Source organism: Artemia franciscana, chromosome 7, assembly GCF_032884065.1.
Source record: "Artemia franciscana chromosome 7, ASM3288406v1, whole genome shotgun sequence".
Lineage (NCBI taxonomy): Eukaryota > Metazoa > Arthropoda > Branchiopoda > Anostraca > Artemiidae > Artemia > Artemia franciscana.
Window position 1 is genome coordinate 63,719,363 of NC_088869.1, and position 26,295 is coordinate 63,745,657.

Sequence of the window (26,295 nt, forward strand, 5' to 3'; positions counted from 1 at the left end):
GAAAGTGATGACAGCTATGCTTTTATTGCAGAAACAAAAGTTTTAACGTGGAAAGTTACTTTTCCAATATCAGAGCTTTCCGTCAAAAAGTTCGACCAGTGCTAAGAGCGAGAAGTTGGGCAAGAACGACAACTTCCTTCTTATGCACAATTTTTGTTTTTATTTTGAAAGCCAAATACAAATAAATGAGCACTTCTTCTCGAAATGTTATGCAAAAGTTAAACTTTAGTGTAATGAATGGGCAGCTGGAGGGGCGTTAGCCTTTCTTATACTTAGTGTAGCCCTGAATGCGGTATCAAAAACAAAAATATGAATTTTTTTTCATTTTGAAACGAGAGCAATGAGTAACATTCAAATTCAAAACCAACAGCAATTAGTATTGGATATAGTTAGTTTAAGATTTAACATAGATCTTTACATTCATTTTAGATCACTCTGTTTCATTAGTAGTTAACAAAATCGAAATTTATCGAGCTGACAATTAAATATCAAGAAAGAATTTTGGCAGGTAGACTGTCCTAAGTTTATAGATAGTTTTGTTCTCAATGAATAATTTATTAATTAATATAGCATATTACTATGGAATATAATGTAGAATAACTTTTCTTGCCTTCCCAGACGTTCAAATCTTTAAGTCAAAAATTTCCATTTCTTGACGGTCAATTCATTCCTATGAGTTTTTTTTTTAATTTTACTTTTCATTTAAATAAGGAAAAACGAGATAACGTGATGAAAGCCGAGCCTACTTCTCATCAGGTAGTTCGTTTGGTATTTGCCAGAGTGTACAGAATATGAAGTTCTATCAAATATAACCTAAGAAGAACCTAGAGTCTGATTTATTGAAAAATGTCAGCTCTTGCTAAACTTCTCCTACTCGTGTTTGATTTCAAGAATATAGTGATAATTTACTTGAAAATCAAAACCTACCTTACATTCTTTTATACTTTTATCAACAGAGAGGGCGGGGTTGGACCCAACTTTTCAAAAATATTTGTATTTGAGAATTTCTCTGTAAGTGGTAGCTCCCTCTATCTAGAGAAAAAAAAAATCCCTCTGTACAAGGAAATTCTAAAATCCCGAGTAATTCTCGTACACTAAATGTATTAAAACCCAACATACTTCAAAATATGTTTTTACACTTAGCATGTAATATTACATAAGTAATCCTATCAATTTTTTCATCTTTTTTTTTATTTGACATGAAACACTCGACTTTATAACTGTCCCAGGGAAAAGATATAGACATAAAAATATATAGGATTAGGCATGACAGGATAAGGCATGTTTTGACATTTCAATTACCTCAAGAACCCTTTCTAATTCGCAAATGCACAATTTTTGTGTGGTTTTTCTTAATTCCCGACTTTGTTCTATTTTTTATACTAAATTAGTATTTATTTTTAATTCTGAAATTAAGGCTGAAATACTCAAAAGTTGCCAATACTACTTCTTACCATAAAAAAGCAAAAATAAGCAATTGACTCTGCTTCTTCAGATGGCTGTTCTCTAATTAAAAATTAGATAAAACTTACTGAAGCTGCTTTATAACTCAACTTTAACAAAGAGGCCTCACTGGAAGTCTGTTCTTTGATAAGTGTAATTAGCTTGTTTTTCCACTCGTTGGTTTTTGACTTCTGTGATAAATCTAGTTGGGTCAGCCATGAAAGCAACTGTAGGGCCTATTGAAAAAAAAGGATTTAAATTTGATTCTTAGGCCCAATGTCAAACTCTTAAACAAAAAAAAAAAACATAGTAGGCAAAAAGATAATCAGACCTCCAGCACTTCAGCATATTCCTTAGAGGAATTCAACTTGGAAAAAAAAACATATAATTAAAACCAATTAAAGCCTAAAGGGAGCTGAAACAGCAAACATACCCTACCTATCCCTTAAGTTGGAGTGAGATGGGATCTAATTCACCATCCACTTTAACTTTTTAATGGCTTAAAAATTTATCCTGATATTCCGGAAATTATAATGGGCTAACCCTCCTTCTGCCCCCTCCCCTACAAATTGTGACACAATAAGATTTACCATTTACATGAAACCTATTTATGATTCGATTTCAATGTTATTTTTTCAATGTAGCTCCTTAATAAAGGCACACACATAAAACAGCGTAATCTAGAAAGAACCTCCAGACGTCCTTTACTTCTTATTTCATTACCTCAAATTATATGATTAGGAATCATGGGGCCATGGATGCTCAACAAATAGTGACCTCACATTTTGCGACCGAGAGTGATGGAATCTTCAAGATACAATACAAATTTTGTAAGCCCTATGAGCCAGATTCAAAGGTGGAGGTCGGCAATTATAGATGCCTTTGATTGGGTCTTACTCAAAGGCTAACTTGAGTTTCCACTTCTATCAGTTCTCCTTCCTCTCGTTTCCATTCAGCAGCTCAGATTCTATAACTACGGAGTCTCAAAATACAATAAAAAAAATAGGGGCGATGTCGGGGATTCGTTACCAAAGGGGAACGGACAACTTGATAAGGGTTCTTTGCATAGTGCTTCCTCTGCATTCAAAATAAAACAGTTCAATAGAATCCTTTTAATACAAAGCAGTTTTCAATCTCATTGGTGTCCTTTCGACACATTGAGCCTCGTATACACCAACAAATATAAGAAATCACGGAAATAAGAAGACACGCAAGTGTCTTAGCGAATCACCTGATAATAATAACAAAAAAATTAGAAGTTCTCTGCTTGTTTCGTTGGTTTAATAGGGTGATTCGTCTGATCTCACTTGCTTCTATGTTGATTAAACGGAAATTTATTCAGATATAATAATAACGATAATAATAATAGATGATAAAAGCACAAATACTATCATACGGCTCTTCCAAGGCTCTACGATCGGGAATATAGAGATACGAAAAAAAACAAGAAAATGACAAATAGCCACCTTTCACTGACTATCCGCCAAATACCAAGCCGGAGCTAAATCCCATAAGCAACATGTAATAACCATACAAAATTTCCATTTGGGCCAGAGACATCAACCACATGGTGGTATTAAAAGAAATTACCCAAATCGGAGAAAAAAAATATGTAGAAATCAGAGATTTTTGAAAAAATTTTCTGAAGACACCACCAAGAAGATACTTTTTCACTGACTTGAACAGACTATTCTAGGCAGAATGAGAAGCAGTCAGGGGATAAAAGCTTGATCCGACTGATGAACTGAACGGGATTCAATGCGATTTTGTTTTTACTTCCTTTTTCTGGGCGATTTACTTTTATCTTTATAATTCTTAAATTCTTTAAATAGCCAATTCTTTGTTATTCTGTATCAAGGGAAAAATAAAATTTATTAGAGTTACTACAGCTATCCAAACAGAGCAGCAGTTTCTTCATCTCTCTTGAAGTGTAATTTTTAGGAAATTTCTACCTGCAAAACCAAAGTCACAATATAAAAAAACAGCAAATAGTCTATTTTGGGCGAGGGGGAAGTCTCATTAATTGAGGGAACTTCTGTTCAGTATTGTAAACAAACACACTTAGAAACAACATGGAAATTTGACAGTGGAATTCAACTGTCTTGAGAAAAATTTCCCTGTTGTTTCTAGGTGTGTTTGTTAAGGAAAGGCAGTGTGGTCTTTGTCGCTATATATATTAACTTTTGGATTAGGACAAGAGAAGAGAATTAACTCATTAGCAAAACTGTTCTTTCATCATATAAGTCAAAATAGCAAAACTGAAAAAAAATATAGCAAAATTAATAAATATAAATGATTTTCAAACGAAATGTTAAATAAATTTCCAGAGGGTAACATTTCAACCTAATTTTGAACGGGCTAACATTTTACGCTAGCTGTATATTGTCTAGGAGATGATTCCAAACATGTGATCCCGCAAAACAGGGAAATTAAGATCCTCGTTGAGATCTCAAGAGCCTCAGACACATCCCTAGAGAATTCCTAGTTCCCCAATAATGATACAAATAGTTCATCCTACAAATTTCCCCAGAGCACAGCTGCTAATAACGATTCAAACACTGATGAACAAAAATACCAAGTTCATAAGCTCTAAACTTGTAAACATTTAAAATTTTAAGCATTATAAAATAACTCAAATTAGTATTTTTAAATGTCACGCAAAAACACGTCTTCTAAAACACGAACAACTTTATTTTGTAACATATGAACTCTTTTAAATCAAACAGTTCGTGGTAACGAACTGAAGGAAAAAAAAGAAAGAAAGGAAACTGTAACGAACTGTAAGGAGCGACCCGGCTCAATAGTAACCAAAACTCTAAAAAATTGCATTTTGGTACCAAGAGCTACATCAAAAGAATCGTAATTTAATGCTGATTTTAAATATATAAGTTTCATCAAGTTTAGTCTTACTCATCAAAAGTTACGAGCCTGAGAAAATTTACGTTATTTTAGAAAATAGGGAGAAACACCCCCTAAAACTCATATAATCTTAACGAAAATCACACCATCAGATTCAGCGTATCAGAGAAACCTACTGTAGAAGTTTCAAGCTCCTATCTACAAAAATGTGGATTTTTTTTGCCAGAAGGCAGGTCACGGATGCCTGTTTATTTGTTTTTTTTTGTTGTATTTTTTTCCCCAGGGGTGATCGTATCAACCCAGTTGTCCTAGAATGTTACGAGAGGGCTCATTCTAACAGAAATGAAAAGTTCTAGTGCGCTTTTTAAGTGACCAAAAAATTGTAGGGCACCTAGGCCCCCTCCCACGCTAATTATTTTCCCAAAGTCAACGGATCAAAATTCTGAGATTGTCATTTTATTCAGCGTAGTCAAAAACCTTATAACTATATCTTTGGGGACGACTTACACCCCCATAGTCCCCGTGGGAGGGGTTACAAGTTCAAAACTTTGACCAGTTCTTACATATAGTAATGGTTATTGGGAAGTGTACAGGCGTTTTCAGGAGGATTTTTTGGTTGGAGGCAGGGGTTGAGAAGAGGGGGATATGCTGGGGGAACTTTCCATTGAGGATTTTTCATGGTGGAAGAAAATTTCCATGAAGGGAGCGCAGGATTTACTAGCATTACTTAAAAAAAACAATGAAAAAATAAATATGAAAAAGTTTTTTTTAGCTGGAAGTAAGCAGCAGCATTAAAACTTAAAACGAACAGAAATTATTACCCATATGAGGGGCTCACCTCCTCCTAATACCACGCTCTTTACGCTAAAGTATTTTTAGTAATTTCAACTATTTATTCTGCGGCTTTTGTGATTCAGGGGTCATTCTTAATGAATTGGGACAAAATTTAAGCTTTAGTGTAAAGAGCGAGGTACTGACGAGGGGGCGAAGCCCCTCATATATGTAATAAAAACATGAGAATACAAAAGTTCTTTACGTAAGCTAATTTAAAAGTTACATATATCTTTTACTTATAAAAAGATTCGCAAAAAATTAAAAGTTCTAGTTGCCATTTTAATTAACCGAAAATCGGAGGGCAACTAGGCTTCCTCCCCGCTCTTATGAGAAAGCCATTTATCCACACAAAATAGACATAAAAATTTCGTTTTAATTATTCCTCTGCCGAGAGCAGAAATCAAAACATGCATTGATTCAAAAACGTTCAGAAATTAAATAAAAAAACAAGTTTTTTAGATGAAAGTAAGGAGCGACATTAAAACGTAAAACAAATAAAAATTACTCCGTATATGAAAGGGGCTTTTCCTTCTCAACGCCCCGCTCTTTACGCTAGAGTTTTTTACTGTTTTAAAATGTAGAGTTAAGAGAAAGAGTCAAACTTTAGCGTAAAGAGCGGGGCGTTGAGAAGGAAAAGCCCCTTTCATATACGGAGTAATTTCTGTTCGTTTTAAGTTTTAATGTCGCTCCTTACTTTCATCTAAAAACCTTGCTTTTTTATTTAATTTTACACAACAGTACCAGTCCATAGCCAACAACTATAAGACTGATGGTTGTTAAAGAAGAACGACGCTCCTAAATTTTGAACGTTGTTCACCCACGACGTTGTAAGTTAACACAGATGAGGCAGTGTAATCTCCATTCCAATTTCTACACATACCAGCCCTTTTAAGGCTCTTAGCGCTCTTACCAAGGCTCTTACCAAACTAAGTGTTCATTCACAAATATTATTAAAACGTTTTTATATAAGTAACAATGGAAATTTTTCGTGATTTCAGCGAAGAATTAACGAAAAAATGGAGTAATATTTGTATCAGCATATTTCAAAACGTCTTAATGTCACTCTTAATTTCAACAAACTGTAAATTAATGACCTAGGTCATGGGAGATGCATTGGAGGAAGATCATTTCACTTTGTTGGGACTTTTTTTTTAGAAGAATCGCTCATTCTTTCGGTCCGTAATGATTTTCTTTAGAGTTTTGTACCGATTTACCAGACGTATTATTTCATTTTTTTTCTATTTATAAAGCGTTTACAATTCTTCTTTGTTATCTTCTAGTGTGATTTGCCCGTTTTGTGTAGCTTTTGTTCGTTTTTTTTTAATATCGATAAAGACTTTAATACTTAAAGCCAAAATGTTCGGGAATTTTAGTTTTTTTACAATCTTGATTAAGGGTGTTACCTGTTCCTTAAATATATACATATTTGCATTATTTTAGTAAGTAAAGAAATCAACAAAAATGTTACCAATGAAGCAAAATAATTACTAATAAGTTATACGCATTTATCATGACTAGTGATTATAGCATAAAGTAAAATTGAAAAAAAAGCCTGACCATCAAGGGTTTCTCTAATTGTCAGGTTTACACCTATCTACCACATTTGAAGGTGAGTGCTAAGATTTTGAGAAAAGGTCAAATTATTAAAAAAAAAAAAAAATTTAGAGCATATTCAACACTGTAAAATTGACGCAATACTGCCCCAATATCCTGTTTTCCTGGTCTCACAGCACAATATAACGAATTTCATCTGCAAAAAGTTAGAATATCGTTGAATTTGGAATAGGGCTGATTTCAGGAATCAATTGAAACCAAGCCACGAGTACAATTAATATACCTTCTAGCAATCCCCAGACTGCAATCCCCCTATAAAATCTGAAAGTCAAAATCAAAGTATCTTCTGTGGTGTTTGGAATTAGAACTCAAGCTAAAAGAGTTGCTGAGCCTTATTTCTGATTAAATAAAAAAAAAAATTTTAAATGAGTTTAAAGAGTTACATTAAAATTCTAAACCGAACAGAAATTATTCTGCATATGACAAGGGGCAGTCCCCTTTCAAACGCCTCTCTTTTTTATGCTAAAGTTTTTTCTTATTTTTTTTTTAAAAAGAAGAGTTGCGACAAAGAGTCAAACTTCAGAGTAAAGAGCGACACGTTGAGAAAGGGACAGCCCCTTTCATATACAGAATAATTTCTGTTCGTTTTAAATTTTAATGTCTCTCCATACTTTCAGTAAAAAAAAACAAGTTTTTTTATTATATTTCTGAACTTTTTTCAACTAATGCAGGTCTGAATTTGGCTCACCGTGTATAAGAAATTGAAGTGAAATTTGCATATTAATTTTGGCATATTTATTCTTTATATGAAGGGTTGCCCCATCCTCAATACCTTACTCTCTACGCTAAAGCTGTTAGCACTTTTGAAAAAGCTTCCTATTCTAATTAAACGACCCCCGTATTTCAGTAGCCGCTCTTAAAAAAATTTGCTTATTGTTTTAAAAAGTAGAATTGTGACAAAGAGTCAAACTTAAGAGTAAAGAGCGAATCGTTGAGAAGGGGACATCCCTTTCATATATGAAATAATTTCTGTTCGTTTTAAATTTTAATGTCGCTCCATACTTTCAGTAAAAAAACAAACATATTTTGTATTAAATTTCTGAATGTTTTTCAACTAATGCAGGTTTGAACTTGGCTCACCGTGTATGAACAATTGAGGTGAAATTTGCACAATAATTTTGGCAGATTTATTATGTATATGAAGGGTTGCCCCTATCTCAATACCTTATTCTTTACGCTAAAGCTGTTAGCACTTTCCAACTCTAATTAAATGACCCCCGTATTTCAGTAGCCACTCTTAAGAAATTGGGAAAAACAGTCAAACTTTAGATTATAATTTCTGTTCGTTTCGAGTCGTTGCTCCTTACTTTCAGTAAAAAAGTTGTCTCTTTTTGTATTTAGTTTCTGATCGTTATTCAAATAATATCGGTAAATCTGGCTCATCATCTTTGAAACATACCCCCCTCCCCCCAACGAAAACTCCACCAAAGAAATTTCATCCAAAGTAAAGTGCACCTCCACCAATATGTTCCGTCCAGAGAGTTCCATCCTCGCTGAAAATCCCGTCTCTTAGTAAAATCGCTTGGGAACGATTCCGCCTAAAAAATCCTCCTTAGCATTCTTTCATTTGAATAAGCTTTTAATCTCTAATCAGATTATCGATTGCTCCAGAAATGCCCCTTCCATGGAAATCCTTTCCCGAAAATCAAAACACGTGGAAAATAGACCCAAATAAATCGTCCAGAACATCTCCACATGAAAAATTTGGCAAAGAGAATTTAAGACAATTAAAAAGGAATTTCTTATATTAATTATGTCAAATCACCCACTGTAACATGTCCCATGGAAAATTCAACCCACAGAAATTTCTCTTCCCAAGGAAGATTCTTTATATAGAAATCCACACGAAGCACCCACCCACCTCAAAAAATGTCTTTATACTTCCCAATAACAAAAATACTATACGTAAACAGCGGAAAAATTTCATAACTTATAGGCCTCTTTCCACGGACTGTGGGGGGGAGTCACTTTACACCCAAAGATATAGATATTTGATCTTTGAACAATACTGACCAAAATATATATCTCAAAATCTTGATAAGATAACTTCAGGGAAAAAATGAGCGTGGCAGGGGTCCAGTTGCCCTCCTATCCTTTTGGTCATTGAAAAGATAATTGATATTTTAATTTCAGTTCGAATATGCCCCTCCCAATCGTCTGGGACCATTACTTCAATACGACCCCCCCTGGTGAAAAAATAACCAAAAAAATAAACTAGTAACGTGTCTTCTGGCAAAAATTAGAAAATTTCACATTTTCGTATATAGGAGTTTGAAGCTTCTACAGTAGGGTTCTAATGTAGGCTAAATAGGATTCCTTGAATTTTAGTGGGTGTTTCCCCTATTTCAAAAAGCAGGCAAATTTTATCAGGGTCATAATTTTTGATGGGTAACACTAAACTTGATGAGTCTTGTATATGTGGAATCACCATATTAAGTTGATTCTTTTTATGAATATGCTGATATTAAAATTCCGTTTTTTAGAGTTTCGGTTAATATTGAGCCGAACCGCTCCTTACTTGTAGTTCATTAGAACGAATTGTTTGATGCTATCGCTAAATTAGTTCAATAAACAAAATTTTCACCCACACAAATAAATCTACCAGGGCCCTACCCCCTCCTTTGACCATCCTAAGTCGTTTAAGATCAAGAAGAAGATTTAACGGCAACTCCACCAGTGTTTCATGGATGGTGTTACTGTCAACTACAATTATAAATGGTAACATGTTTTCTTTTCCAACACCCTAACTTTTGCCTCTAGGCAGTTTTTCCAATGAATTTATGAAATTCTTGTATGGTGTAGGAGCCAAATGTGAGATCTAAGATTTCCTATGGTTAAAGAACGACACGATAGTTAACTGAGCCACCAAGTCATTGTTATTCATATATTCTTAGAAATATATCAATGTATTGTTTCTGGGGTGCTATTCACATGATGTTAAGCATCATTGTATTGTGACAAATTAATATGTAATCACTATCCCTGGGGATAAATGTTTCCGGGGAGTTCTTGGCATCATTCAAACAATTCTTTGTTTCCGAGAGTTTATTAGTATATTTCCGAGGATTTGAAGAACAATGGGTAGTCACTGAGACAACAAGTCAATAATATTGTTATGTTCTTAGAAATACACTCTAACCGAATGCTATCAAAGCGTTATTTCCTAGTGCTCTTTTGGCATCGTTCCGAGAATATGCATACCACAGTAATTTGAGATTGTTGCTAGACAAGCACATTCTTTCTATACTCTGACGGTACCAAGCATACTGGTTCTTCGGATGGTCAATGACACTTGTTTCGGTCCTAAAAATTGTAACGACTACAGCCAGCCCGGTATCTTCTTTGTAATGTCATGGTCCCCAGTACAATGGTTTTCCATTACCAGACCTACGACTGAGTCTTGGATCCCTGGTCCCCATGCTCCCCTCCAGGGCCCCATATCCCCCTCCAAGGATCCCCAACGTCACCTCTCCAAACTTTGCTTAACTTAATTTTTTTAACTTGGAATTTTTTACCTTAATTTTCTTTAACTTATTTTTTGAACTTAAAATTTTTTCATCGAACTTAGTTTTTTTATTTTATTTAAGTTAGGAATTGTTTTTAACTAGACAATTTTTCTATTTTTTTTTTCATGTACGATATTGACATATAATCTTTGGTGAACATGGTTGTTGAATTTTTTTCATTCGCCCGTCCCCGTGGTACTATGTGGTTGATCAACGACAGTAGTTTGTTTATAACATGTTTTCAATCAACATTAATTGTGCAGTGCAAGGACAAACACTCACATCGTAATTTAACAAGTAAAGATGAAATATTTAAAGAAAGTGTGCCTACATGATAGAGTTGTCGCACCATTGAATGCTAACAAGGACAAATATTTGAACTGCAAAACATGCACTAATGGTTACACCATTGGAAATGTATGCTAGCGTTGTCATGGCAGTGAGAGATTAAATTTCTTTGGAGTGCCAGAAAGATTCAAATGTTATAATGGTGGATAGAATAAAATTCGAGAGATGATAGTGCTTAAAGAAAATGGAAGCCTTAAACGAATAGTTGATGACGAGGGTCAACTTGTTGCTAATGCTGCTGGTAACATGTTATCCGTTGAAAAATCATATCATCATCTTTTTGGTTTTACTATTCAACGGAACGTAAAAACAAGACAGTTGAACTTCAGCACCAATGTCATAAATTATGTCTTATCTATGTATCTGAACTTTTAACTATGTAAATATAATTTGGTAATAGAAAATAAAAATCAAGGGCAAAATAAAAAGGACATTCGCAAACAACATCGCCAAGGAAATTAAAGACCATTCAATGAAAAGCAAACCATCGCTGAACGCTCATAGTATCATTGGTAGTTTACCAAATGATACCATCATTGAACAGAATAATAGCAATGATGAAAAAACGAAGATGAATTCTTCAAGAAAGCAAGTGCAGATGATAGTTATCGCAGCATTGAATAGTAAAAAAAAGCAAATATTTGAGCTACGAACTAAGCACCATTTGAAATGTATGTGCGCATTGTCAAGACAGTGAGAGATTAAATTTCTTTGGACTACCGAGGACCACCTAGTGCTTAAAGATAATACACACCTAAACGACATAGTTGACAACGAGGTTCAACTTCTTGCTCAGAGCTCCGGTAACACGTTACATGTTGATAAATCCTATCGCCATATTTCGGGGATTGAAATTCAACGGAGGGTAAAAAGAAAACAGGGATATTGCTGCACCAATGTCATAAGTAATATCTTGACTCAGTGCAAGAACTGTTACCTGTGTAATCACAGTCAAAATAAAAAGGACATGTGCAGATAATATCACCAAGGAAATTAATGACAATTCAATGAAAAGCAAAGCATCGGTGAAAGCTAGTAGTATCATTGGTAATGTACCATCATATACCATCATTGGACCGATGAATAGCAATGATAAAATGTGTGGTGAATTTGTAGATGAAACCATATTAAAAGTCGTATATTACCCCCAAATCAAATAAGTACCATGTCAAGATAAAACATAATGAATTATTTTTTTGGAATGGACTTGAAACATTAAATTTTTTTCTGATGATATTAATAACATGTAGTATGGTACGGGCCATTATTTCCACAAGAATATTTCATTGAATAACTAAATAATGTTTTTTATAGGGTAAGCAAGCAACTCTTAGTATATTTATTCCAAAGTCAGAGATACAAGAACATGAGTTTTCAGACAAAGCTACTATCAGCAGGCTCACAGAGGGTTTAATAGAGTCTGAAAAACGCGGAAAAAGTTTTTACCACAGTCTGAGATAGATGAACCAGATTTTTTTTAGAGTTAAGAGGTATGTGAAGTGGAAATTTATTCAACAAAAAAGTTACTTCTTCTGAATTTTTCAAAAAGAAGAGAAATGTCATGCATCACTTTTAAATTTTCTCAAAGAAGAGAGAAAAAATCAACTAGTGTTCTGATTTTTTTTTTTAAACAAGTGAGAGAAGTCCAAACACGGTTTTGTATTTTTCTAAAAAACAGAAAAAAGTTACACTTCTGTTCAGATTCCCCCCGAAATAGTGAAAAAATTCAGTTTGTTATGAATTTTTTCATAGAAAAGAATTTTTTGGTATTTAGCCAGTTAACAACAAGTTGAATTAAGCCGGATTAACCGTGTAGTTTCGGAATATATTATAAGTGAAAACTAGCTCTTTTTTCAGGATATTAAGAGGCTGTTGGGCAAGTTTTTCTTATAAATTATTTTAAATAGTGAAAGGAACTGTATTTTTGCTTGATTATTATTCTGGTTTGACAGTGATTTGGAATGAGTGAAAGGACTGCTTTGAGTTTTTTAAAGTAACACAAATAGGCAAGCAGAAAAGGGGCAGTTCCCCGTCACAACCGCCGTTGTACTTCGGGGAGTCTCCCTTAAACTGCGGGAATTAGGTGAACGGGGACTGACACTTCCCTTGTTTATCACTTGTTATTCCCTTGTTTATGTTGACCTATGCTCCGCCCCCGACTATTCTGATTGGACACTGATTACGCTTGTGTTGGCTCTCAACAAGAGAAGTCGCTTCAGTTCAATGAAAAAGTTCAGAACAGAAATTGAACTTTTGATTTTCATATCTAGGAAAATTCGGAACTGCAGCATGACTTTTTCCTCTTCTTTGGAAAAATTCAGAACAGAAGTTGAGGTTTTTCTCTTCTTTGGGAAATTCAGGGCAGAAGTGTTACTTTTTCCTCTTCTTTCGAAAAAATCAGAACAGGGGTGTAACTTTTTTCTCCTCTTTGAAAAATAATCCACAATTGAATTGCAACTTTTTCTCTTCTATGAAAAAATTCAGAACAGAACTCACTTTTTTCGAATCAATAGAAAAATTCAGAGCCAAACTGCAACTTTTTTGCCTTGTATAGAAACAATTCAGAACATAACTTGAATTTTTGTTTTGGTGAAAATCAGAACCGAGTTTGAACTTTCATTCCTCTTCTTTGAAAAAATTCAGAACAGAACTCTTTTTCTCCTCTTTGGAAAAAATTTTGAACTGAAGTGCATTTTTTCTCTTCCATTGAAAAATTCAAAATAGAAGTGTAACTTCTTTTCTCCTCTTTGGAAAAAATTCAGAAGTAAAGTGTAACTTTTTCCCTTCAATGGACAATTTAGAACAGAAGCTGAACTTTTGTTACTCTTATTTAGGAAATTTGGAACTGTAAAAAGACTTTTTTCTCTTCTTTGAAAAAATTCAGAACGGAAGTTTATCTTTTTTTCTCTTCTTTGGAAAGAGTTGCAAGAGTTGCATTCAACTTGAAAAAAAAAACATATAATTAAAACCAATTAAAGCCTAAAGGGAGCTGAAACAGCAAACATACCCTACCTATCGCTTAAGTTGGAGTGAGATGGGATCTAATTCACCATCCACTTTAACTTTTTAATGGCTTAAAAATTTATCCTGATATTCCAGAAATTATAATGGGCTAACCCTCCTTCTGCCCCCTCCCCTACAAATTGTGACACAATAAGATTTACCATTTACATGAAACCTATTTATGATTCGATTTCAATGTTATTTTTTCAATGTAGCTCCTTAATAAAGGCACACACATAAAACAGCGTAATCTAGGAAGAACCCCCAAACGTCCTTTACTTCTTATTTCATTACCTCAAATTATATGATTAGGAATCATGGGGCCATGGATGCTCAACAAATAGTGACCTCACATTTTGCGACCGAGAGTGATGGAATCTTCAAGATACAATACAAATTTTGTAAGCCCTATGAGCCAGATTCAAAGGTGGAGGTCGGCAATTATAGATGCCTTTGATTGGGTCTTACTCAAAGGCTAACTTGAGTTTCCACTTCTATCAGTTCTCCTTCCTCTCGTTTCCATTCAGCAGCTCAGACTCTATAACAACGGAGTATCAAAATACAATAAAAAAAATAGGGGCGATGTCGGTGATTCGTTACCAAAGGGGAACGGACAACTTGATAAGGGTTCTTTGCATAGTGCTTCCTCTGCATTCAAAATAAAACAGTTCAATAGAATCCTTTTAATACAAAGCAGTTTTCAATCTCATTGGTGTCCTTTCGACACATTGAGCCTCGTATACACCAACAAATATAAGAAATCACGGAAATAAGAAGACACGCAAGTGTCTTAGCGAATCACCTGATAATAATAACAAAAAAATTAGAAGTTCTCTGCTTGTTTCGTTGGTTTAATAGGGTGATTCGTCTGATCTCACTTGCTTCTATGTTGATTAAACGGAAATTTATTCAGATATAATAATAACGATAATAATAATAGATGATAAAAGCACAAATACTATCATACGGCTCTTCCAAGGCTCTACGATCGGGAATATAGAGATACGAAAAAAAAACAAGAAAATGACAAATAGCCACCTTTCACTGACTATCCGCCAAATACCAAGCCGGAGCTAAATCCCATAAGCAACATGTAATAACCATACAAAATTTCCATTTGGGCCAGAGACATCAACCACATGGTGGTATTAAAAGAAATTACCCAAATCGGAGAAAAAAAATATGTAGAAATCAGAGATTTTTGAAAAAATTTTCTGAAGACACCACCAAGAAGATACTTTTTCACTGACTTGAACAGACTATTCTAGGCAGAATGAGAAGCAGTCAGGGGATAAAAGCTTGATCCGACTGATGATTTGAACGGGATTCAATGCGATTTTGTTTTTACTTCCTTTTTCTGGGCGATTTACTTTTATCTTTATAATTCTTAAATTCTTTAAATAGCCAATTCTTTGTTATTCTGTATCAAGGGAAAAATAAAATTTATTAGAGTTACTACAGCTATCCAAACAGAGCAGCAGTTTCTTCATCTCTCTTGAAGTGTAATTTTTAGGAAATTTCTACCTGCAAAACCAAAGTCACAATATAAAAAAACAGCAAATAGTCTATTTTGGGCGAGGAGGAAGTCTCATTAATTAAGGGAACTTCTGTTCAGTATTGTAAACAAACACACTTAGAAACAACATGGAAATTTGACAGTGGAATTCAACTGTCTTGAGAAAAATTTCCCTGTTGTTTCTAGGTGTGTTTGTTAAGGAAAGGCAGTGTGGTCTTTGTCGCTATATATATTAACTTTTGGATTAGGACAAGAGAAGAGAATTAACTCATTAGCAAAACTGCTCTTTCATCATATAAGTCAAAATAGCAAAACTGAAAAAAAATATAGCAAAATTAATAAATATAAATGATTTTCAAACGAAATGATAAATAAATTTCCAGAGGGTAACATTTCAACCTAATTTTGAACGGGCTAACATTTTACGCTAGCTGTATATTGTCTAGGAGATGATTCCACACATGTGATCCCGCAAAACAGGGAAATTAAGATCCTCGTTGAGTACTCAAGAGCCTCAGACACATCCCTAGAGAATTCCTAGTTCCCCAATAATGATACAAAAAGTTCATCCTACAAATTTCCCCAGAGCACAGCTGCTAATAACGATTCAAACACTGATGAACAAAAATACCAAGTTCATAAGCTCTAAACTTGTAAACATTTAAAATTTTAAGCATTATAAAATAACTCAAATTAGTATTTTTAAATGTCAAGCAGTCTTCTAAAATACGAACAACTTTATTTTGTAACATATGAACTCTTTTAAATCAAACAGTTCGTGGTAACGAACTGAAGGAAAAAAAAGAAAGAAAGGAAACTGTAACGAACTGTAAGGAGCGACCCGGCTCAATAGTAACCAAAACTCTAAAAAATTGCATTTTGGTACCAAGAGCTACATCAAAAGAATCGTAATTTAATGCTGATTTTAAATATATAAGTTTCATCAAGTTTAGTCTTACTCATCAAAAGTTACGAGCCTGAGAAAATTTACGTTATTTTAGAAAATAGGGAGAAACACCCCCTAAAACTCATATAATCTTAACGAAAATCACACCATCAGATTCAGCGTATCAGAGAAACCTACTGTAGAAGTTTCAAGCTCCTATCTACAAAAATGTGGATTTTTTTTGCCAGAAGGCAGGTCACGGATGCGTGTTTATTTGTTTGTTTTTTTTTTTGTTGTTGTATTTTTTCCCCAGGGGTGATCGTATCAACCCAGTTGTCCTAGAATGTTGCGAGAAAGCTCATTCTAACGGAAATGAAAAGTTCTAGTGCCCTTTTTAAGTGACCAAAAAATTGGAGGGCACCTAGGCCCCCTCCCACGCTAATTATTTTCCCAAAGTCAACGGATCAAAATTCTGAGATAGTCATTTTATTCAGCGTAGTCAAAAACCTTATAACTATGTCTTTGGGGACGACTTACACCCCCATAGTCCCCGTGGGAGGGGTTACAAGTTCAAAACTTTGACCAGTTCTTACATATAGTAATGGTTATTGGGAAGTGTACAGGCGTTTTCAGGAGGATTTTTTGGTTGGAGGCAGGGGTTGAGAAGAGGGGGATATGCTGGGGGAACTTTCCATTGAGGATTTTTCATGGTGGAAGAAAATTTCCATGAAGGGAGCGCAGGATTTACTAGCATTACTTAAAAAAAACAATGAAAAAATAAATATGAAAAAGTTTTTTTTTAGCTGGAAGTAAGCAGCAGCATTAAAACTTAAAACGAACAGAAATTATTACCCATATGAGGGGCTCACTTCCTCCTAATACCACGCTCTTTACGCTAAAGTATTTTTAGTAATTTCAACTATTTATTCTGCAGCTTTTGTGATTCAGGGGTCATTCTTAATGAATTGGGACAAAATTTAAGCTTTAGTGTAAAGAGCGAGATACTGACGAGGGGGCGAAGCCCCTCATATATGTAATAAAAACATGAGAATACAAAAGTTCTTTACGTAAGCTAATTTAAAAGTTATATATATCTTTTACTTATAAAAAGATTCGCAAAAAATTAAAAGTTCTAGTTGCCATTTTAATTAACCGAAAATCGGAGGGCAACTAGGCTTCCTCCCCGCTCTTATGAGAAAGCCATTTAGCCAAACAAAATAGACATACAAATTTCGTTTTAATTATTCCTCTGCGGAGAGCCAAAATCAAAACATGCATTGATTCAAAAACGTTCAGAAATTAAAATAAAACAACAAGTTTTTTAAACGAAAGTAAGGAGCGACATTAAAACGTAAAACAAATAAAAATTACTCCGTATATGAAAGGGGCTTTTCCTTCTCAACGCCCCGCTCTTTACGCTAAAGTTTGACTCTTTCTCTTAACTCTACATTTTAAAACAGTAAAAAACTCTAGCTTAAAGAGCGGGGCGTTGAGAAGGAAAAGCCCCTTTCATATACGGAGTAATTTCTGTTCGTTTTAAGTTTTAATCTCGCTCCTTACTTTCATCTAAAAACCTTGCTTTTTTATTTAATTTTACACAACAGTACCAGTCCATAGCCAACAACTATAAGACTGATGGTTGTTAAAGAAGAACGACGCTCCTAAATTTTGAACGTTGTTCACCCACGACGTTGTAAGTTAACACAGATGAGGCAGTGTAATCTCCATTCCGATTTTTACACATACCAGCCCTTTTAAGGCTCTTAGCGCTCTTACCAAGGCTCTTACCAAACTAAGTGTTCATTCACAAATATTATTAAAACGTTTTTATATAAGTAACAATGGAAATTTTTCGTGATTTCAGCGAAGAATTAACGAAAAAATGGAGTAATATTTGTATCAGCATATTTCAAAACGTCTTAATGTCACTCTTAATTTCAACAAACTGTAAATTAATGACCTAGGTCATGGGAGATGCATTGGAGGAAGATCATTTCACTTTGTTGGGACTTTTTTTTTAGAAGAATCGCTCATTCTTTCGGTCCGTAATGATTTTCTTTAGAGTTTTGTACCGATTTACCAGACGTATTATTTCATTTTTTCTATTTATAAAGCGTTTACAATTCTTCTTTGTTATCTTCTAGTGTGATTTGCCCGTTTTGTGTAGCTTTTGTTCGTTTTTTTTAATATCGATAAAGACTTTAATACTTAAAGCCAAAATGTTCGGGAATTTTAGTTTTTTTACAATCTTGATTAAGGGTGTTACCTGTTCCTTAAATATATACATATTTGCATTATTTTAGTAAGTAAAGAAATCAACAAAAATGTTACCAATGAAGCAAAATAATTACTAATAAGTTATACGCATTTATCATGACTAGTGATTATAGCATAAAGTAAAATTGAAAAAAAAGCCTGACCATCAAGGGTTTCTCGAATTGTCAGGTTTACACCTATCTACCACATTTGAAGGTGAGTGCTAAGATTTTGAGAAAAGGTCAAATTATTAAAAAAAAAAAAATTTAGAGCATATTCAACACTGTAAAATTGACGCAATACTGCCCCAATATCCTGTTTTCCTGGTCTCACAGCACAATATAACGAATTTCATCTGCAAAAAGTTAGAATATCGTTGAATTTGGAATAGGGCTGATTTCAGGAATCAATTGAAACCAAGCCACGAGTACAATTAATATACCTTCTAGCAATCCCCAGACTGCAATCCCCCTATGAAATCTGAAAGTCAAAATCAAAGTATCTTCTGTGGCGTTTGGAATTAGAACTCAAGCTAAAAGAGTTGCTGAGCCTTATTTCTGATTAAATAAAAAAAAAATTTAAATGAGTGTAAAGAGTTACATTAAAATTCTAAAACGAACAGAAATTATTCTGCATATGAAAGGGGCCTCGGTAAGGGGCCCTTTCAAACGCCTCTCTTTTTTATGCTAAAGTTTTTTCTTTTTTTTTTTAAAAAGAAGAGTTGCGACAAAGAGTCAAACTTCAGAGTAAAGAGCGACACGTTGAGAAAGGGACAGCCCCTTTCATATACAGAATAATTTCTGTTCGTTTTAAATTTTAATGTCTCTCCATACTTTTAGTAAAAAAAAACAAGTTTTTTTATTATATTTCTGAACGTTTTTCAACTAATGCAGGTCTGAATTTGGCTCACCATGTATAAGAAACTGAAGTGAAATTTGAATATTAATTTTGGCATATTTATTCTGTATATGAAGGGTTGCCCCATCCTCAATACCTTACTCTCTACGCTAAAGCTGTTAGCACTTTTGAAAAAGCTTACTATTCTAATTAAACGACCCCCGTATTTCAGTAGCCGCTCTAAAAAAAATTTGCTTATTGTTTTAAAAAGTAGAATTGTGACAAAGAGTCAAACTTAAGAGTAAAGAGCGAATCGTTGAGAAGGGGACATCCCTTTCATATATGAAATAATTTCTGTTCGTTTTAAATTTTAATGTCGCTCCATACTTTCAGTAAAAAAACAAACATATTTTGTATTAAATTTATGAATGTTTTTCAACTAATGCAGGTTTGAACTTGGCTCACCGTGTATGAACAACTGAGGTGAAATTTGCACAATAATTTTGGCAGATTTATTATGTATATGAAGGGTTGCCCCTATCTCAATACCTTATTCTTTACGCTAAAGCTGTTAGCACTTTCCAACTCTAATTAAATGACCCCCGTATTTCAGTAGCCACTCTTAAGAAATTGGGAAAAACAGTCAAACTTTAGATTATAATTTCTGTTCGTTTCGAGTCGTTGCTCCTTACTTTCAGTAAAAAAGTTGTCTCTTTTGTATTTAGTTTCTGATCGTTATTCAAATAATATCGGTAAATCTGGCTCATCATCTTTGAAACATACCCCCCCTCCCCCCAACGAAAACTCCACCAAAGAAATTTCATCCAAAGTAAAGTGCACCTCCACCAATATGTTCCGTCCAGAGATTTCCATCCTCGCTGAAAATCCCGTCTCTTAGTAAAATCGCTTGGGAGCGATTCTGCCTAAAAAATCCTCCTTAGCATTCTTTCATTTGAATAAGCTTTTAATCTCTAATCAGATTATCGATTGCTCCAGAAATGCCCCTTCCATGGAAATCCTTTCCCGAAAATCAAAACACGTGGAAAATAGACCCAAATAAATCGTCCAGAACATCTCCACATGAAAAATTTGGCAAAGAGAATTTAAGACAATTAAAAAGGAATTTCTTATATTAATTATGTCAAATCACCCACTGTAACATGTCCCATGGAAAATTCACCGCACAGAAATTTCTCTTCCCAAGTAAGATTCTTTATATAGAAATCCACACGACGCACCCACCCACCTCAAAAAATGTCTTTATACTTCCCAATAACAAAAATACTATACGTAAACAGCGGAAAAATTTCATAACTTATAGGCCTCTTTCCACGGACTGTGGGGGGGAGTCACTTTACACCCAAAGATATAGATATTTGATCTTTGAACAATACTGACCAAAATATATATCTCAAAATCTTGATAAGATAACTTCAGGGAAAAAATGAGCGTGGCAGGGGTCCAGTTGCCCTCCTATCCTTTTGGTCATTGAAAAGATAATTGATATTTTAATTTCAGTTCGAATATGCCCCTCCCAATCGTCTGGGACCATTACTTCAATACGACCCCCCCTGGGGAAAAAATAACCAAAAAAATAAACTAGTAACGTGTCTTCTGGCAAAAATTAGAAAATTTCACATTTTCGTATATAGGAGTTTGAAGCTTCTACAGTAGGGTTCTAAAGTAGGCTAAATAGGATTCCTTGAATTTTAGTGGGTGTTTCCCCTATTTCAAAAAGCAGGCAAATTTTATCAGGGTCATAATTTTGGATGGGTAACACTAAACTTGATGAGTCTTGTATATGTGGAATCACCATATTAAGATGATTCTTTTGATGAATATGCTGATATTAAAATTCCGTTTTTTAGAGTTTCGGTTAATATTGAGCCGAAACGCTCCTTACTTGTAGTTCATTAGAACGAATTGTTTGATGCTATCGCTAAATTAGTTCAATAAACAAAATTTTCACCCACACAAATAAATCTACCAGGGCCCTACCCCCTCCTTTGACCATCCTAAGTCGTTTAAGATCAAGAAGAAGATTTAACGGCAACTCCACCAGTGTTTCATGGATGGTGTTACTGTCAACTACAATTATAGATGGTAACATGTTTTCTTTTCCAACACCCTAACTTTTGCCTCTAGGCAGTTTTTCCAATGAATTTTTGAAATTCTTGTATGGTGTAGGAGCCAAATGTGAGATCTAAGATTTCCTATGGTTAAATAACGACACGATAGTTAACTGAGCCACCAAGTCATTGTTATTCATATATTCTTAGAAATATATCAATGTATTGTTTCTGGGGTGCTATTCACATGATGTTAAGCATCATTGTATTGTGACAAATTAATATGTAATCACTATCCCTGGGGATAAATGTTTCCGGGGAGTTCTTGGCATCATTCAAACAATTCTTTGTTTCCGAGAGTTTATTAGTATATTTCCGAGGATTTGAAGAACAATGGGTTAGTCACTGAGACAACAAGTCAATAATATTGTTATGTTCTTAGAAATACACTCTAACCGAATGCTATCAAAGCGTTATTTCCTAGTGCTCTTTTGGCATCGTTCCGAGAATATGCATACCGCAGTGATTTGAGATTGTTGCTAGACAAGCACATTCTTTCTATACTCTGACGGTACCAAGCATACTGGTTCTTCGGAGGGTCAATGACACTTGTTTCGGTCCTAAAAATTGTAACGACTACAGCCAGCCGGGTATCCTCTTTGTAATGTCATGGTCCCCAGTGCAATGGTTTTCCATTACCAGACCTACGACTGAGTCTTGGATCCCTGGTCCCCATGCTCCCCTCCAGGGCCCCATATCCCCCTCCAAGGGTCCCCAACGTCCCCACTCCAAACTTTGCTTAACTTAATTTTTTTGAACTTGGAATTTTTTACCTTAATTTTCTTTAACTTATTTTTTTAACTTAAAATTTTTTATCGAACTTAGTTTTTTTATTTTATTTAAGTTAGGAATTGTTTTTAACTAGACAATTTTTCAATTTTTTTTTCATGTACGATATTGACATATAATCTTTGGTGAACATGGTTGTTGAATTTTTTTCATGCGCCCGTTCCCGTGGTACTATGTGGTTGATCAACGACAATAGTTTGTTTATAACATGTTTTCAATCAACATTAATTGTGGAGTGCAAGGAAAAACACTTACATCGTAATTTAACAAGTAAAGATGAAATATTTAAAGAAAGTGTGCCTACATGATAGAGTTGTCGCACCATTGAATGCTAACAAGGACAAATATTTGAACTGCAAAACATGCACTAATGGTTACACCACTGGAAATGTATGCTAGCGTTGTCATGGCAGTGAGAGATTAAATTTCTTTGGAGTGCCGGAAAGATTCAAATGTTATAATGGTGAAGAGAATAAATTTCGAGAAATGATAGTGCTTAAAGAAAATGGAAGCCTTAAACGAATAGTTGATGACGAGGGTCAACTTGTTGCTAATGCTGCTGGTAACACGTTATCCGTTGAAAAATCATATCATCATCTTTTTGGTTTTACTATTCAACGGAACGTAAAAACAAGACAGGTGAACTTCAGCACCTATGTCATAAATTATGTCTTATCTATGTATCTGAACTTTTAACTATGTAAATATAATTGGGGTAATAGACAATAAAAATCAAGGGCAAAATAAAAAGGACATTCGCAAACAACATCACCAAGGAAATTAAAGACCATTCAATGAAAAGCAAACCATCGCTGAACGCTCATAGTATCATTGGTAGTTTACCAAATGATACCATCATTGAACAGAATAATAGCAATGATGAAAAAACGAAGATGAATTCTTCAAGAAAGCAAGTGCAGATGATAGTTATCGCAGCATTGAATGGTAAAAAAAGCAAATATTTGAGCTACGAACTAAGCTCCATTTGAAATGTATGTGCGCATTGTCAAGACAGTGAGAGATTAAATTTCTTTGGACTACCGAGGACCACCTAGTGCTTAAAGATAATACACACCTACACGACATAGTTGACAACGAGGTTCAACTTCTTGCTCAGAGCTCCGGTAACACGTTACATGTTGATAAATCCTATCGCCATTTTCGGGGATTGAAATTCAACGGAGGGTAAAAAGAAAACAGGGATACTGCTGCACCAATGTCATAAGTAATATCTGGACTCAGTGCAAGAACTGTTACCTGTGTAATCACAGTCAAAATAAAAAGGACATGTGCAGATAATATCACCAAGGAAATTAATGACAATTCAATGAAAAGCAAAGCATCCGTGAAAGCTAATAGTATCATTGGTAATGTACCATCATATACCATCATTGGACCGATGAATAGCAATGATGAAATGTGTGGTGAATTTGTAGATGAAATCATATTAAAAGTCGTATATTACCCCCAAATCAAATAAGTACCATGTCAAGATAAAACATAATGAATTATTTTTTTGGAATGGACTTGAAACATTAAATTTTTTTCTGATGATATTAATAACATGTAGTATGGTACGGGCCATTATTTCCACAAGAATATTTCATTGAATAACTACATAATGTTTTTTATAGGGTAAGCAAGCAACTCTTAGTATATTTATTCCAAAGTCAGAGATACAAGAACATGAGTTTTCAGACAAAGCTACTATCAGCAGGCTCACAGAGGGTTTAATAGAGTCTGAAAAACGCGGAAAAAGTTTTTACCACAGTCTGAGAAAGATGAACCACATTTTTTTTAGAGTTAAGAGGTATGTGAAGTGGAAATTTATTCAACAAAAAAGTTACTTCTTCTGAATTTTTCAATAAGAAGAGAAATGTCATGCATCACTTTTAAATTTTCTCAAAGAAGAGAGAAAAAAATCAACTAGTGTTCTGATTTTTTTTTTTAACAAGTGAGAGAAGTCCAAACACGGTTTTGTATTTTTCTAAAAAAGAGAAAAAAGTTACACTTCTGTTCAGATTCCCCCCGAAATAGTAAAAAAATTCAGTTTGTTATGAATTTTTTCATAGAAAAGAATTTTTTGGTATTTAGCCAGTTAACAACAAGTTGAATTAAGCCGGATTAACCGTGTAGTTTCGGAATATATTATAAGTGAAAACTAGCTCTTTTTTAAGGATATTAAGAGGCTGTTGGGCAAGTTTTTCTTATAAATTATTTTAAATAGTGAAAGGAACTGTCTTTTTGCTTGATCATTATTCTGGTTTGACAGTGATTTGGAATGAGTGAAAGGACTGCTTTGAGTTTTTTAAAGTAACACAAACAGGCAAGCAGAAAAGGGGCAGTTCCCCGTCACAACCGCCGTTGTACTGCGGGGAGTCTCCCTTAAACTGCGGGAATTACGTTAACAGGGACTGACACTTCCCTTGTTTATCACTCGTAATTCCCTTGTTTATGTTGACCTCTGCTCCGCCCCCGACTATTCTGATTGGACACTGATTACGCTAGTGTTGGCTCTCAACAAGAGAAGTCACTTCAGTCCAATGAAAAAATTCAGAACAGAAATTGAACTTTAGATTCCCATATCTGGGAAAATTCGGAACTGCAGCATGACTTTTTTCCCTTCTTTGGAAAAATTCAGAACAGAAGTTGAGGTTTTTCTCTTCTTTGGGAAATTCAGGGCAGAAGTGTTACTTTTTCCTCTTCTTTCGAAAAAATCAGAACAGGGGTGTAACTTTTTTCTCCTCTTTGAAAAATAATCCACAATTGAATTGCAATTTTTTCTCTTCTATGAAAAAATTCAGAACAGAACTCACTTTTTTCGAATCAATAGAAAAATTCAGAGCCAAACTGCAACTTTTTTGCCTTGTATAGAAACAATTCAGAACATAACTTGAATTTTCGTTTTGGTGAAAATCAGAACCGAGTTTGAACTTTCATTCCTCTTCTTTGAAAAAATTCAGAACAGAACTCTTTTTCTCCTCTTTGGAAAAAATTTTGAACTGAAGTGCAATTTTTGCTCTTCCATTGAAAAATTCAAAACAGAAGTGTAACTTCTTTTCTCTTCTTTGGAAAAAATTCAGAACTAAAGTGTAACTTTTTCCCTTCAATGGACAATTTAGAACAGAAGCTGAACTTTTGCTAATCTTATTTAGGAAATTCGGAACTGTAGAAAGACTTTTTTCTCTTCTTTGAAAAAATTAAGAACGGAAGTTTATCTTTTTTCTCTTCTTTGGAAAGAGTTGCAAGAGAAAAAAGTTACACTTTAGCTCTGGATTTTTCCATAGATCAGAAAAAAGTTCAGAACTGAAGTGCAGTTTTTTTCTTTTATGAAAAATTTCAGAACATACCTGTCACTTTTTTTCTGATCTACGGAAAAATTCAGAGCTAAAGTGCATCTTTTTTTCTTCTATAGAAAAACTCAGAGTATAACTTGAATTTTTTGTTTAGGTAGAAATCAGAACATACTTTGAACTTTTATTCCTCTTCTTTGAAAAAAATTAAAATGCAACTCTTTTTGTCTTCTTCAGAAAAATTCAGAACTGAAAAGCAACTTTTTTCTCTTCAACGGAAAAATTCAAAACAGAAGTGTAACTTTTTTCTCTTCAATTGAAAAATTCAGAACAGATGCTGAACTTTTTTTTTCTTTTTTTAGGAAAAATCAGAACACAAGTTAATTTTTTCTTCTCTTCTATGGAGAAATTTAGAACAGAACTTGAACTTTTTGTTTTTCTTGGAAAATTTCTGAACTCAAGTGCAACTTTCTTCAGAAGAATATTTGATTTTTTATCTTCTTTGGAAAAATTTAGAACATAAGTTGATCTTTTTTCTCTTCTTTGGAAAAATTCAGAACATAGTTTGAAGTTTTTTCTCTTTTTTGGAAATTCAGGGCAGAAGTGCAGCTTTTTTCTCCTTTACGAAAAAATTCAGAAAAGAAGTGTCACTTTTTTCTCATCTATGGAAAAACTTGGAGCTAAAGTGCAACTTTTTTCTTTTCTATAGAAAAATTCAGAAAATTACTTGAATTTTTCTGTTTTGGGGAAAATCAGAAAAGAATTCGAACTTTTTTTTCTCTTTTTTGAAAAGATTCAGAACAGAACCCTTTTTCTCTTTTTTGGAAAAGAATCAGAACTGATGAGAAACTTTTTTCTCTTCCATGGAAAAATTCAAAACAGAACTTTTTTCTCTGTTTTGAGGAAAATCAGAAAAGAGGAGAAAGTTTTTTCTCTTCTTTAGAAAAATTCAGAACAGAGGTTAAATTTTTTCCTTTCTTGG

At 34.1% G+C, this 26,295-nt stretch overlaps 2 protein-coding genes across 4 annotated transcripts in view; one reads left to right on the forward strand and one right to left on the reverse strand.

Annotated features, from left to right (window-relative positions):
• Positions 1-26,295, reverse strand: part of LOC136029590 (baculoviral IAP repeat-containing protein 6-like) — a 397,865-nt gene that overhangs the window by 335,385 nt on the left and 36,185 nt on the right. The window contains exon 4 of one of the 3 annotated variants that reach the window (XM_065708090.1): positions 1,533-1,679. The exons of the other annotated variants lie outside the window; for them this stretch is intronic. The gene's annotated coding sequence lies outside the window, so the exon portion shown is untranslated. The remainder of the gene's footprint in view (positions 1-1,532; positions 1,680-26,295) is intronic. 3 annotated transcript variants of the gene reach the window in all.
• The window catches only part of LOC136029589 (uncharacterized), a 61,460-nt gene that overhangs the window by 15,259 nt on the left and 19,906 nt on the right, over positions 1-26,295 (forward strand). The window lies entirely within an intron of this gene.